The sequence below is a fragment of the Oncorhynchus kisutch genome, linkage group LG12, assembly GCF_002021735.2.
Source record: "Oncorhynchus kisutch isolate 150728-3 linkage group LG12, Okis_V2, whole genome shotgun sequence".
Classification (NCBI taxonomy): Eukaryota; Metazoa; Chordata; class Actinopteri; order Salmoniformes; family Salmonidae; genus Oncorhynchus; species Oncorhynchus kisutch.
Genome location: NC_034185.2, coordinates 32,015,669 through 32,027,610, shown reverse-complemented (window position 1 = coordinate 32,027,610; position 11,942 = coordinate 32,015,669). Strand labels below are relative to the sequence as shown.

The 11,942-nt window shown below is 44.2% G+C and overlaps 1 protein-coding gene across 1 annotated transcript in view; it reads left to right on the top strand.

The window, feature by feature from the left end:
* Positions 1–425: 425 nt before the first annotated feature.
* The window catches only part of ches1 (checkpoint suppressor 1), a 46,967-nt gene continuing 35,450 nt past the window's right edge, over positions 426–11,942 (top strand). Inside the window, exon 1 of the mRNA XM_031837384.1 lies at positions 426–650. The gene's annotated coding sequence lies outside the window, so the exon portion shown is untranslated. The remainder of the gene's footprint in view (positions 651–11,942) is intronic.

The following is an 11,942-nucleotide window of genomic DNA, read 5'->3' as shown; positions in this document are numbered from 1 at the left end:
GAAAAACCCTTGAATGAGTAGGTGTGTTCAAACTTTTGACTGGTACATATAGTAACTTGAATTAAGAATGTATAAATGACAAAGGCTCAATGCTTCTTTCTTTAGTTGAGTGTTTCCTGTGTTGAGGAATTCCTTCAGTCAGCCGGTCAGTCAGTCAGTCAGCCAGTCAGCCAGTCAGTCAGCTAGTCAGTCTAGCCTACTGGAGCCTCTGAACAGCATGATCTGATCAGCTCCCTCTAGGCAGGCCCTCGTTGCCCTGGTAACCTGCTGACGCTCTGAGGGAGGAAGAGCTCTGTTCAGAGACAATGGCATTCTTTCAGAGAACTACACTAGCACTAGGACCCTGGAGAAGACTGGGACTCCTGTTGGTGGGCCAGGCAAGCTGACTGGCTGAGCTGTGGAACACACAACCCTAATGAGAGAGAGAGAGAGCTGAGAGCAGAGTGAGAGAGAGAGAGAGAGAGAGAGGAGACTACAGGAACGCAGTCAGTCGCCTGTGTTGCTCAGTGCCAGAAACGCAGAGCTGGGGCGGAAATGGAGGGGCTCAGGCTCAGTGGAGGGAACTGACATTGCAGACTAGGAGAGGAGAGGTAGAACTATCGGAGAGGAGGAAAGGAAGGGGCTCGTCTGGACAACAGAAGGATTCTAAGGTGACTTTATGGCTCTTTTCAATCGCTGTCTGTGGTGGTGGTGGTGGTGATGGGGGGAGGGGGTGTGTGTGTATATGTATGTATGTATGTATGTGTGTGTGTGTGTGTGTGTGTGTGTGTGTGTGTGTGTGTGTGTGTGTAGACTTTAGCAACCAAAGGAGGTTAAGTGTTGACATGTGCTGCTTCTGCACTTCTAAGTAGAGAGACATTGTGTTTTTCAGTGAGACAGAGCGAGGGATAGTTATGTGTTTGTTTTGAAGGGAGAGTAAAGGGGAAAGTCTAAGTGAGTGTTGACAGTCGTTGACTGGAGGGAAGGGGTCCAGAGGAGTGTACACTTTTAAGGGAACAGGAGGACCCCATCCACTCATGTTAGAAGGAGAGATAGAGTAAATCGAAAATTGAGAGAGAGAGAGAGTAAATTGAGAGAGAGAGAGAGATAGCGATGGGGAGGTTTTAATCAGCTGAGCTCGGTGGTTTAGTGTTGTTGGTATACTGTACACTGTGTCCATGGATAGAGAGAGAAGAGTGATGTTTTAGTCAGCTTTGGGTAAAGTCTTGTAATACATGGGGATGAATTGAGCTGTATGTCATAGCTTAGATTAAGAAGGGACTCTTGTATGGGGATAAGGGGCTGGGTACTGTACGTGCGAGTGTGACAGGCGGCAAATAGGCTGAGAGAGGCAGATCTGATCAGACGCACAGCAACAGTGGAAAGAGCGCGTGGCACAGGGTGAGCACTATCACATCACATCACGTTACACACACACACACACACACATACAGACACGCACCACATCTCTCTCTCCCTCTTTCCCTCTCTGTCTCCCTCTCTCTCCCTCTCTCCCCCCCCCCCCCCTCTCTCTCTGAATATATTTATAATAAATGGACTCCCTAACCGTGGCGTTTGTGTATTCGCCAGCATATCAGGGCCACTGTGTTTGATAAGAGTGAACAAGCAAGTCTGTCATTATTGCATGTGTTTCATCTGTTCACCAGAATCTCTTTATTTACACGTGCAACAGTATTTGTTTTGTATTATCGTATGGCGGTAGAATCCTGTGTGTGACTTTCCGTGGGTTTGTTCGCCTGTCCTTAATCTGTGTGTTTGTTCGAGTGCGAGTGTGTTTACATCTCTGTCTGTGTGTAAATGTGTATCCACGGCAGTGCAGGGAATGTTCACTCTCTGTCTCTGTCTCTGTCTCTGTCTCTCCGTGTCTGTGGTCTGTGTGGGTGATTGGCTCTGCTACTTTTATATATTGATGAGCGAGAGAGAGAGAGTGGGGGGGACAGGAGCGAGTGCAAGGGATAGAAAGAGAGCGAGAGAGAGGACAGCAAGAGAGAGACGGAGGGAACAGAGAGAGAGCGAGAGAACCTGTCGTGATCTAGTGAAGTTCATTCATAATTCACCCGCCTCACCGTATGGCATCGTTCATTCAGATAATGATCCCCATTGGCTGTGTTCATTTAGGATCTCAGCCCTACATCGCCCTGATAGTCTCAATGAAGAGACCCCCTATGTCGGAGCTCTCACTGTGTCTGGACTCCAAACACACTGTAACTGACGTTTCCCCGTACCCCCCACCAACATCAATAAATGCCTGATGCAAAAGTCCGATTTCCATGTCATATTTAATTGAAATGAGCCTTCATTTATCCCAGATAAAACATGTGCTTGATCAATTGCTTACCATAGACAACTAATGCTGGGCTACAGCTATTGGTCCTCTTTATTGGTTTCCCAGCATTGGTCTGGCCTAGTCAAAATAGACATGTCCAGTCCTGTGTAGTCTGGATGTGAGGGTGAAGGCCAGTTAATGTTATAGATACCATCCATCCTAAACCCAATGGGTCAATAATGACTTTCATTTGACACATAGGTCAGCAGTAACAAAGACCGTAATTTCTCTCTTTGAGCTAATTCACATATACCCTCCTCCCTAGTTCTCTTTCCTCAGCTAAGCGGCGTGTGCGTTTAGTGCTGTGTTAATGCAGTCTAAAGCCGTATAGTGGAACCACAGCATATTAATGGAAAGAAGAACGATGGTCTTTGTGTCCCCCCCCCCCAGGTTATAATTGTCATTGACTCTTCAATAGCCACCCTGCTGTGCCCGAATGGAGTCATTGTCCACAGCACAGCGAGCCTGGCTCAATTAGCTCCACTCACGTCAGTAAGAGAGCGCCCAGCGTGTGTGTGTGTGTGAACAGTGTGTGTGTGAGTGTGTCCTCTTGCTAACTAACTCAGTCCTTATAAAGCTCGGGTAAAAATAGAGCGGGGATGAAAAAAAAGGTTTTATATTTTGAGAGATGTTCTCATTTCTAGCTGAGGTTGCCGACAGATTTGAAGGGATGATTCTGGTGTGGGTGAGTGAGTGAGTTTAAGGAGTGTGTCGGACCAGGAATGCCACTGCTCGTGTGGAGAGGGCTCTGTCTTGTGTTTTTGTCAGATAAGATGTTAAATTTCCAATTCTGACTTGTCCGTGTGAGTGCACATGTGTGGGTTTCTGTGTGAGTGTATGTGTTGTTTTGTGTGTGACTGTGTATGATTGTGTGTGTGGTGTGTGTGTCGGCGGAGGTATAGCGTGACGCTGGTTGCTAAGCGAGGCAGGGACGTGGGTGGAAGGATTTCCTGTCGACAGGAGAGTTTGCTTATGCGGGGAGGGCCGTGCCGAGGGGAAGTGTGTGTTGTGTTTTTCTGTGTGCGTGTGTTATTTTGCCTCGATCACTCATCAAGCAACACACACACCCAAGAGTAGTCTCTCATATCGCTGTCTGGACAGACAGACCAAACACACACACCACTGTAGGCCAGGGGCATCCAATTTGGAATAGCCCACACATCTATAAGTGGGTGAATGATTGGGCATCATTTGATGTGACAGGCTGGCCCTTCTACTTTCGTGCCAAACCTCCTAGTCTGTTGACTGTTATTTGGGTTGCATAATGTCCTGGCTGGCGTCATTTGGCTGTTCTGTTCTTTTAGATGGACCTTGTGGCACATCCCCCAAAACCCCCATGACGTTATCCCCATAGCATGGACTTGCTCTCTCTCTCTCTCTCTCTCTCTCTCTCTCTCTCTCTCTCTCGCGCTCTCTCGCTCTCGCTCTCTCTGTCCTTCTCTCTCTCGCTTCTCACTCTGTCCTTCTCTCTCCCTCGCTCTCTCTGCAGTGATGTCATGTCTGTTTTATTGTGTCCCACACGTGAGGGTTGCCATTGCCATATGCACCATCGGCATGGCTCCCACCATAGTTACGTAATTGACATTGAATGAGAAGGAGGGGTGACGTCAGTCCCTCTGGTCCTCTCCTCTCTGGCTAGCTACAGTGATGTCATAGTTAGAAGCAGCCATACAAAGTCATGGTAGCTAGCGAGAGGGGAGGAGCCGGAGTGTTTTTTTTAAAAAACTACCTCAGGGCCAATCAGATTTATCTACTGTGTTTACCTCCTTTGCGGCATCCCTCTATGGCAGACACTGTTATCAAATGCATTTATCACACAATCGGGGATTTGGCCCTGTCACTTCATTTATATAACAGCCCAGCCACTTGGTTTGGATACAAAGATGAGGGTTTGGGGCAGGAGAAATGTAATATCACTCAAATTCGGAAATGGCGCTATGGATACAATGATTGACAGTGTCCATGAGATCATATTTTGAAGCTATACATTGTTTGTAAACAAACACATTGTTTACTAACAATGGAGGAAAACAACTTTATATGGTTGTTATTATATAGTAATACATCTGGTTGTTATTATATCCTTTGGCCGCCTTTCCTTCCAGTTCTCTGCTGACGTTGACTGGAACGAATGGCAGAAATCACTGAAGCTGGAGACTTATATCTCCCTCACTAACTTTAAGCATCAGCTGTCAGAGTAGCTTACCTATCACTGTACCTGTACACAGCCCATCTGTAAATAGCACACCAAACTACCTCATCCCCATATTGTTATTTATCCTCTTGCTCCTTTTGCACCCCAGTATCTCTACTTGCACATCATCATCTGCACATCTATCACTCTAGTGTTAATGCTAAATTGTAATTGTTTCGCCTCTATGGCCTATTTATTGCCTTACCTCCCTACTCTTCTACATTTGCACACACTGTACATAGATTTTCCTATTGTGTTATTGACTGTATGTTTGTTTATGTGTAACTCTGTGTTGTTGTTTTTGTCGCACTGCTTTGCTTTATCTTGGCCACAGTTGTAAATGAGAACTTGTTCTTAACTGGCCTACCTGGTTAAATAAAGGCGATTAAAAAAAAATATGGTAATGCAGTAGTTGTTATTATATGGTAATGCAGTAGTTGTTATTATATGGTAATGCAGTAGTTGTTATTATATGGTAATGATGTAGTTGTTATTATACGGTAATGCGGTAGTTATTATGGTAATGCAGTAGTTGTTATTGTACGGCAATGCAGTAGTTATTGTATGGTAATGTAGTAGTTATTATACGGTAATGCAGTAGCTGTTATTATATGGCAATGCAGCAGTTGTTATTATACGGTAATGCAGTTGTTATTATGGTAATGCAGTAGTTATTGTATGGTAATGTAGTAGTTATTATATGGTAATGCAGTAGCTGTTATTGTATGGTAATGCAGTAGTTATTGTATGGTAATTTAGTCGTTATTATACGGTAATGCAGTAGTTATTGTATGGCAATGTAGTAGTTATTATACGGTAATGCAGAAGTTGTTATTGTATGGTAATGCAGTAGTTATCGTATGGTAATGCCGTAGTTATGATATGGTAACGCAGTAGCTGTTATTATATGGTAATGCAGTAGTTGTTATTATATGGTAATGCAGTAGTTGTTATTATATGGTAATGCAGTAGTTGTTATTATATGGTAATGCAGTAGCTTTTGTATGGTAATGTAGTAGTTATTATATGGCAATGCAGTAGCTGTTATTGTATGGTAATCCAGTAGTTATTGTATGGTAATGTAGTAGTTATTATATGGTAATGCAGTAGCTGTTATTGTATGGTAATGTAGTAGTTATTATATGGTAATGCAGTAGCTGTTATTATACGGTAATGCAGCAGCTGTTATTATATGGGAATAAAGCAGTTGTTATTATATGGGAATAAAGCAGCTGTTATTATATGGCAATGCAGTAGTTGTTATTATATGGTAATACAGTAGTTGTTATTATATGGTAATGCAGTAGCTGTTATTATATGGTAATGCAGTAGCTGTTATTATATGGTAATGCAGTAGTTGTTATTATATGGTAATACAGTGGTTGTTATTAAATGGTAGTACAGTTGTACTAAACTAATAACTACCAGTCAAAAGTTTGGACACACCTACTCATTCAAAGGTTAGTCTTTATTTTGACTATTTTCTACATTGTAGAATAATAGTGAAGACATCACAACTATGTAATAACACAAATGGAATCATGTAGTAACCAAATCAGTGTTACAAAAATCAAAATATATGTTATATTTGAGATTCTTCAAAGTTGCCACCCTTCGCCTTGATGACAGCTTTGCACACTCTTGGCATTCTCTCAAACAGCTTCACCTGGAATGCTTTTCCAACAGTCTTGAAGGAGTTCTCACATATACTGAGCACTTGTTGGCTGCTTTTCCTTCACTCTGATGTCCAACTCATCCCAAACCATCTCAATTGGGTTGTGGTCAGGTGATTGTAGAGGCCAGCTCATCTGATTACGCACTCCATCACTCTCCTGCTTGGTAGAATAGGCCTTACACATCCTAGAGGTGTGTTGGGTCATTGTCCTGCTGAAAACAAATGACTAAGCATGAACCAGATGAAATAGCGTATTGATGCAGAATGCTGTGGTAGCCATGCAGGTTAAGTGTGCCTTGAATTCTAAGTAAATCACTGACAGTGTCACCAGCAAAGCACCCCCACACCATTACACCTCCTCCTCCATGCTTCACGGTGGGAACCACACATGTGGAGATCATCCATTCACCTACTCTACGTCTCACAAAGACGTGGTTGGAAACAAAAATCTGAAATTTAGACTCATCAGACCAAAGGACAGATTTCCACAAGTCTAATGTCCATTGCTTGTGTTTCTTGGCCCAAGCAAGTCTCTTGTTCTTATTGGTGTCCTTTAGTAGTGGTTTCTTTGCAGCAATTTGACCATGAAGGCCTGATTCACTCAGTCTCCTCTGAACAGTTGATGTTGAGATGTTACTTGAACTCTGTGAAGCATTTATTTGGGCTGCACTTTCTGAGTCTGGTAACGCTAATGAACTTATCCTCTGCAGCAGAGGTAACTCTGGATCTTCCTTTCCACTGGCGGTCCTCATGAGAGCCAGTTTCATCATAGCGCTTGATGGTTTTTGCGACTGCACTTGAAGAAACATTTAAAGTTCTTTAAATTTTCCATATTGACTGACCTTCATGTCTTAAAGTAATGATGGACTGACATTTCTCTGAGCTGTTCTTGCCATAATATGAACTTGGTATTTTACCAAATAGGGCGTCTGTATACAAACCCTACCTTGTCACAACAAACGCATTAAGAAGGAAAGAAATTCCACAAAGTAACTTTCAAGAAGGCACACCTGTTCATTGAAATTCATTCCAGGTGACTACCTCATGAGAGAATGCCAAGAGTGTGCAAAGCTGTCATCAAGGCAAAGGGTGGCTACTTTGAAAAATCTCAAATATAAATTATATATAATAGAATTAACATCAAATATCCCAAAATGTACCTTGTCTAAAGGGAGTGGTATAGGTTTTTGTCTTGAGAATAGCTTGTCTAATGGTTGTTTTATTGTCTTATGCTGTTCTGTTGTAAGAGGGAGATTAGACTTCAGCTGTGAGGCCACTGAGACCTGTAATCGCTGTGCCATTGTAGCGAGGCCACTGAGACTAAGACTGGCTTTGAAACTGATCTCCCTCTGTTGTGTCTCGTAATTGTGTGTGTGTGTGTGTGTGTGTGTGTGTGTGTGTGTGTGTGTGTGTGTGTGTGTGTGTGTGTAACTATGTAACCGGAGATGCAGTTTTTCGGTGTCTGACCGTTTGACCTCTGTTGTTGATGCTCAACTGAGAAATAACAAAAATCAGAGAGGACAAAAGAGGAGGAAGATTTTAGCCAAATCGTCTGGTTTTTAAAAAGTCCCAAATAAGTGGAAAAACAGAGAGCAGCCATCTAGTTCTGTGTATCTAGGATTAGAAAAGTAGCTGTCTGTTTTCTTCTGAAAGCTTTGTGGCTACACCCATCTATCGCTGACTCCCGTTCTACAGTCTCTTTAACTGGCTACGCACACACGTACACACACACTGGACTCTCCGAGTCTGAGGAAATCAGAACGGACTTAACCCTTTGTGTGCTGTAGACAGCCAAGCAAATACATTACAGTGATTTTCCAGCGATTATCTGATTACTGTAAGAACTCAGCTAGACTAAGGCTCAGTCCCAAATGAAACCCTATGCCCTACATAGTGCACTACTTTAACTAGGGACCATGGTGCTCGAGTACAAATTCGTGCACTATATAGGGAATAGGGTGCCATTTGGGACTCATACTTAACCTCTCAGGGACAAACCAAACCACACTGCCGTGGTCTAGCTCAATGACCACTATTCAGACACTCAATCCCAAAGTTATAATCACACTCTCAAACTTACACCCTGACACAATAGACATTGGGTATGGACTTTGTTTTGTTCCAAACGTGGTTTTGGTCACGGAATGTTAACCACGGCCACAAACAGTAGAACTCAAAGCAGCATCATCACACGTAAAATCCCTAAACTGATCCTGTCTTCCCTCTGCTGGTCTCCCCTCTGTCTCTTTCTCCTTCTCCCTCTCCCCCCCTCTCTCTCCCTCTCTCCGTCCCCTCTCTCTCTCTCCCTCTCCCTCCCTCCCCCCGTCTCTCTCTCTCTCACTCTCTCTCCCTCCCTCTCTCCCCCTTCTCCCCCCCCCCTCTCTCTCTCTCTCTCTCTCTCTCCCTCCCCCTCTCTCTCCCTCTCTCTCTCTCTCTTACTCAGCATGTGTCTGTCCAGGCGGGGGCCTGTTCCCTGGCAGGACAAGGGGAAAAAATACCTTCCCATATGATATAAACAGTGGGCCCAGCAGTGTGTGTGTGTGTCACCTGAGACGACGGCTGGGCTGCACCATAGCAAAAGGGAACAGCTGCCTTCCAACCATTGGTCACGAGTGTGTGTGTGTGTCTCCTGTGTCACACACATTCTCAGATCCTTCACTAACCATCTATTAACAGACACACAACACAACACAGCGTGCTGACTTACAGTACAAGTACACTCTCAACCTCCCTAGCATCTCACAGTCAATTTTGCCTAACATCTTTAGACCAACAGAGCAGCACTTTCCCTGACGATTCATTCATAACAAATAATACAGTGATTCAAAATAAACATTCAATTCAATACTGTTACTCATCACTTTCTCTCTCAGCTGATTTGACTCAAACCAAATTCTGCTCTGCTCCTCTCTTGTGTAAGAGAATGTGAGTGTTCTCTCTCTCTCTCTCTCACGCTCTCTCTCTCTCTCTCTCCTGTCTCTCTCTCCTCTCTCTATATCTCCCTCCCTCCCTCTTTCTCTGAGGGAATGTCCTTGGCCCATCTGACTTGCATCCTCCCTCTGAGCTGTCCGTCAACCCCCGGCGCCGGGCCTCTCCCCTGCCAGGCAGCCAATCAGAGCAGGAGGTGTAAATGATGTCAGATAGCGAATGGTCTGAGAGGCGGGGCCTCCCTCCAGGTGATCCATTATAAAGACACCTCTTATTATTATTATTAAGTGTTGGAGGGGCCACTGTAGGAGAGGCCCTTAATGAAAGTGGAGCAGGGAGAGAGAGAGCAGTGTGTCTGTGTGAGCGCAAGAGCTGAATATTCAGCAGCTGCTACCAGACTTGCTGACTCCTCGCGTTCATGCTCTGAATATAACGTATGATATACGGCTTACACACCAACACACCTCTGATGCGCTCTGAGAGGGTATGCGTGTACGTGTGCCAGTGCGTGCATGTGTGTTTACAGTATGTACTAGGAGTTTTGTAACTGAGCCACTGGATCCTCTTTCCCAGTATCTTGCTGGTGTACTGTAAGACACTGTAAAGAAAATGGGGGGGGGGGGGGGGGGGGGACTTCAGGAGAATATAATGCAAGTATGCAGGAGTTTACCAGGAAGATTTAGGAGAGAATGTGGAAAACGGAGAGAACTGCAAGCGTTTGGAGGAGACTGTGGTAGATGAAACACCGCGGCAGTGCATAGTAGACAGACTTGCGTCCCAAATGGCACCCTCTCCCCCCCTAGTGCACTACTTTAATCAGGGCTCTAGTGCACTATAAAGAGATCGGAGGGAATAGGGTGCCATTTTGGATGCAGGGAGACTTTATAGGAATGTAGACGGAACAGAGGGACTCTAGAAGTGTGTTAGGGTTCTGAGAACTGATAGGAAACAGATTGTTGTTTTTCCCCCTCAGATCTCTGGTGGTTGTGTCTCGGGTCACGACTCTGAGGAGAGGGTTGAGGCCTGCTTTGATGATGAATATGGATCAGGTGCTCTAAATGTCAGCTCCTAGTACTTCTTCTTCTCTGCTCTCATCCTTCTCTCTCCTCTCTCATCCTTATTTCTTACTTTCTTTCTTTCTTTCTCTCTCTCTCTCTCTCTCTCTCTCTCTCTCTCTCTCTCTGTCTTTCTTTCTCTCTCTCTTTCTTTCTTTCTTTCTTTCTTCAATTCCCTGTCATCTGTGCAGTATCCATGGATCAGGCCTTCTCCTCTCCTCCATCCATCTCTTCTCTCTCCTCTCATCTCAGGTCCTCTCATCCCCCATATCCCCTGGATGAAGCCCTCTCCCTGAGCTCCACATCTAATCATGGCACCATCATTTCTCACTCTAATTCTTTTGGCAGGGCCTGTCAAACAGCATACGCTAGAGGACACTGTGACTTTGAGATGCTGCTAATGACACAAGGATATTTCCCCCTCGCTCTTTGGTGATTAGAGAGAGAGATAGAGAGGGAGGCAGAGATATGGGTGGGAGAGGCAGAAAGAGATGATAGGAGCAAGGCTGAATTACCGAACAGGCACACAGGTCTACGTCCCCCAGGGCCCCGGATCTCCAAGGGCCCCCCCCCCCCAAAAAAAAAATATGTTTTTATTTTTTGGGTCCCCTGGAGGTCGGGGTCCCCCAGATTACATACAGTACCAGTCAAATGTTTGTACACACCTACTCATTTAAGAGTTTTTTTATTTTTACTGTTTTCTACATTGTAGGATAATAGTGAAGACATCAAAACTATGAAATAACATGTGTAATCATGTAGTAACAAAAAAGTGTTAAACAAATCAAAATATATTTGATATTTGATATTCTTCAAAGTAGCCACCCTTTGCTTTGATGACACTGTTGGCATTCTCTCAACCAGCTTCATGAGGTATTCACCTGGAATGCATTTCAATTAACCGGTGTGCCTTCTTAAAAGTTAATTTGTGGAATATCTTTCCTTCTTAATGCGTTTGAGCCAATCAGTTGTGTTGTGACAAGGTATGGCTGGTATATAGAAGATGGCCCTATTTGGTAAAAGACCAAGTCCATATTATGATAAGAACAGCTCAAATAAGCAAAGAAAAATGACAGTCCATCATTACTTTAAGACATGAAGGTCAGTCAATGTGGAAATTTTCAAGAACTTTTAAAGTTTCTTTGAGTGCAGTCGCAAAAACAATCAAGCGCTATGATGAAACTGTCTCTCATGAGGACCGCCACAGGAAAGGAAGAACCAGAGTTACCTCTGCTGCAGACGATAAGTTCATTAGAGTTGCCCGACTCAGAAATTGCAGCCTAAATAAATGCTTCACAGAGTTCAAGAAACAGACATCTCAACATCAACTGTTCAGAGGAGACTGTGTGAATCAGGCCTTCATGGTCAAATTGCTGCAAAGAAACCACTACTAAAGGACACCAATAAGAAGAAGAGACTTGATTGGGCCAAGAAACATGAGCAATGGACATTAGACCGGTGGAAATCTGTCCTTTAGCCTGATAAGTCCAAATTTGAAATGTTTGGTTGTGAGACGCAGAGTAGGTGAGCGGATGATCTCCGCATGTGTGGTTCCTACCGTGAAGCATGGAGGAGGAGTGGGGGTGCTTTGCTGGTGACACTGTCAATAATTTATTTAGAATTCAAAGGACTATTGTTTGTTTATCAACAGGACAATGACCCAACACACCTCCAGGCTGTGTAAGGGCTATTTGACCAAGAAGGAGAGTGATGGAGTGCTGCATCAGATGACTTGGCCTCCACAATCACCTGACCACAACCCAA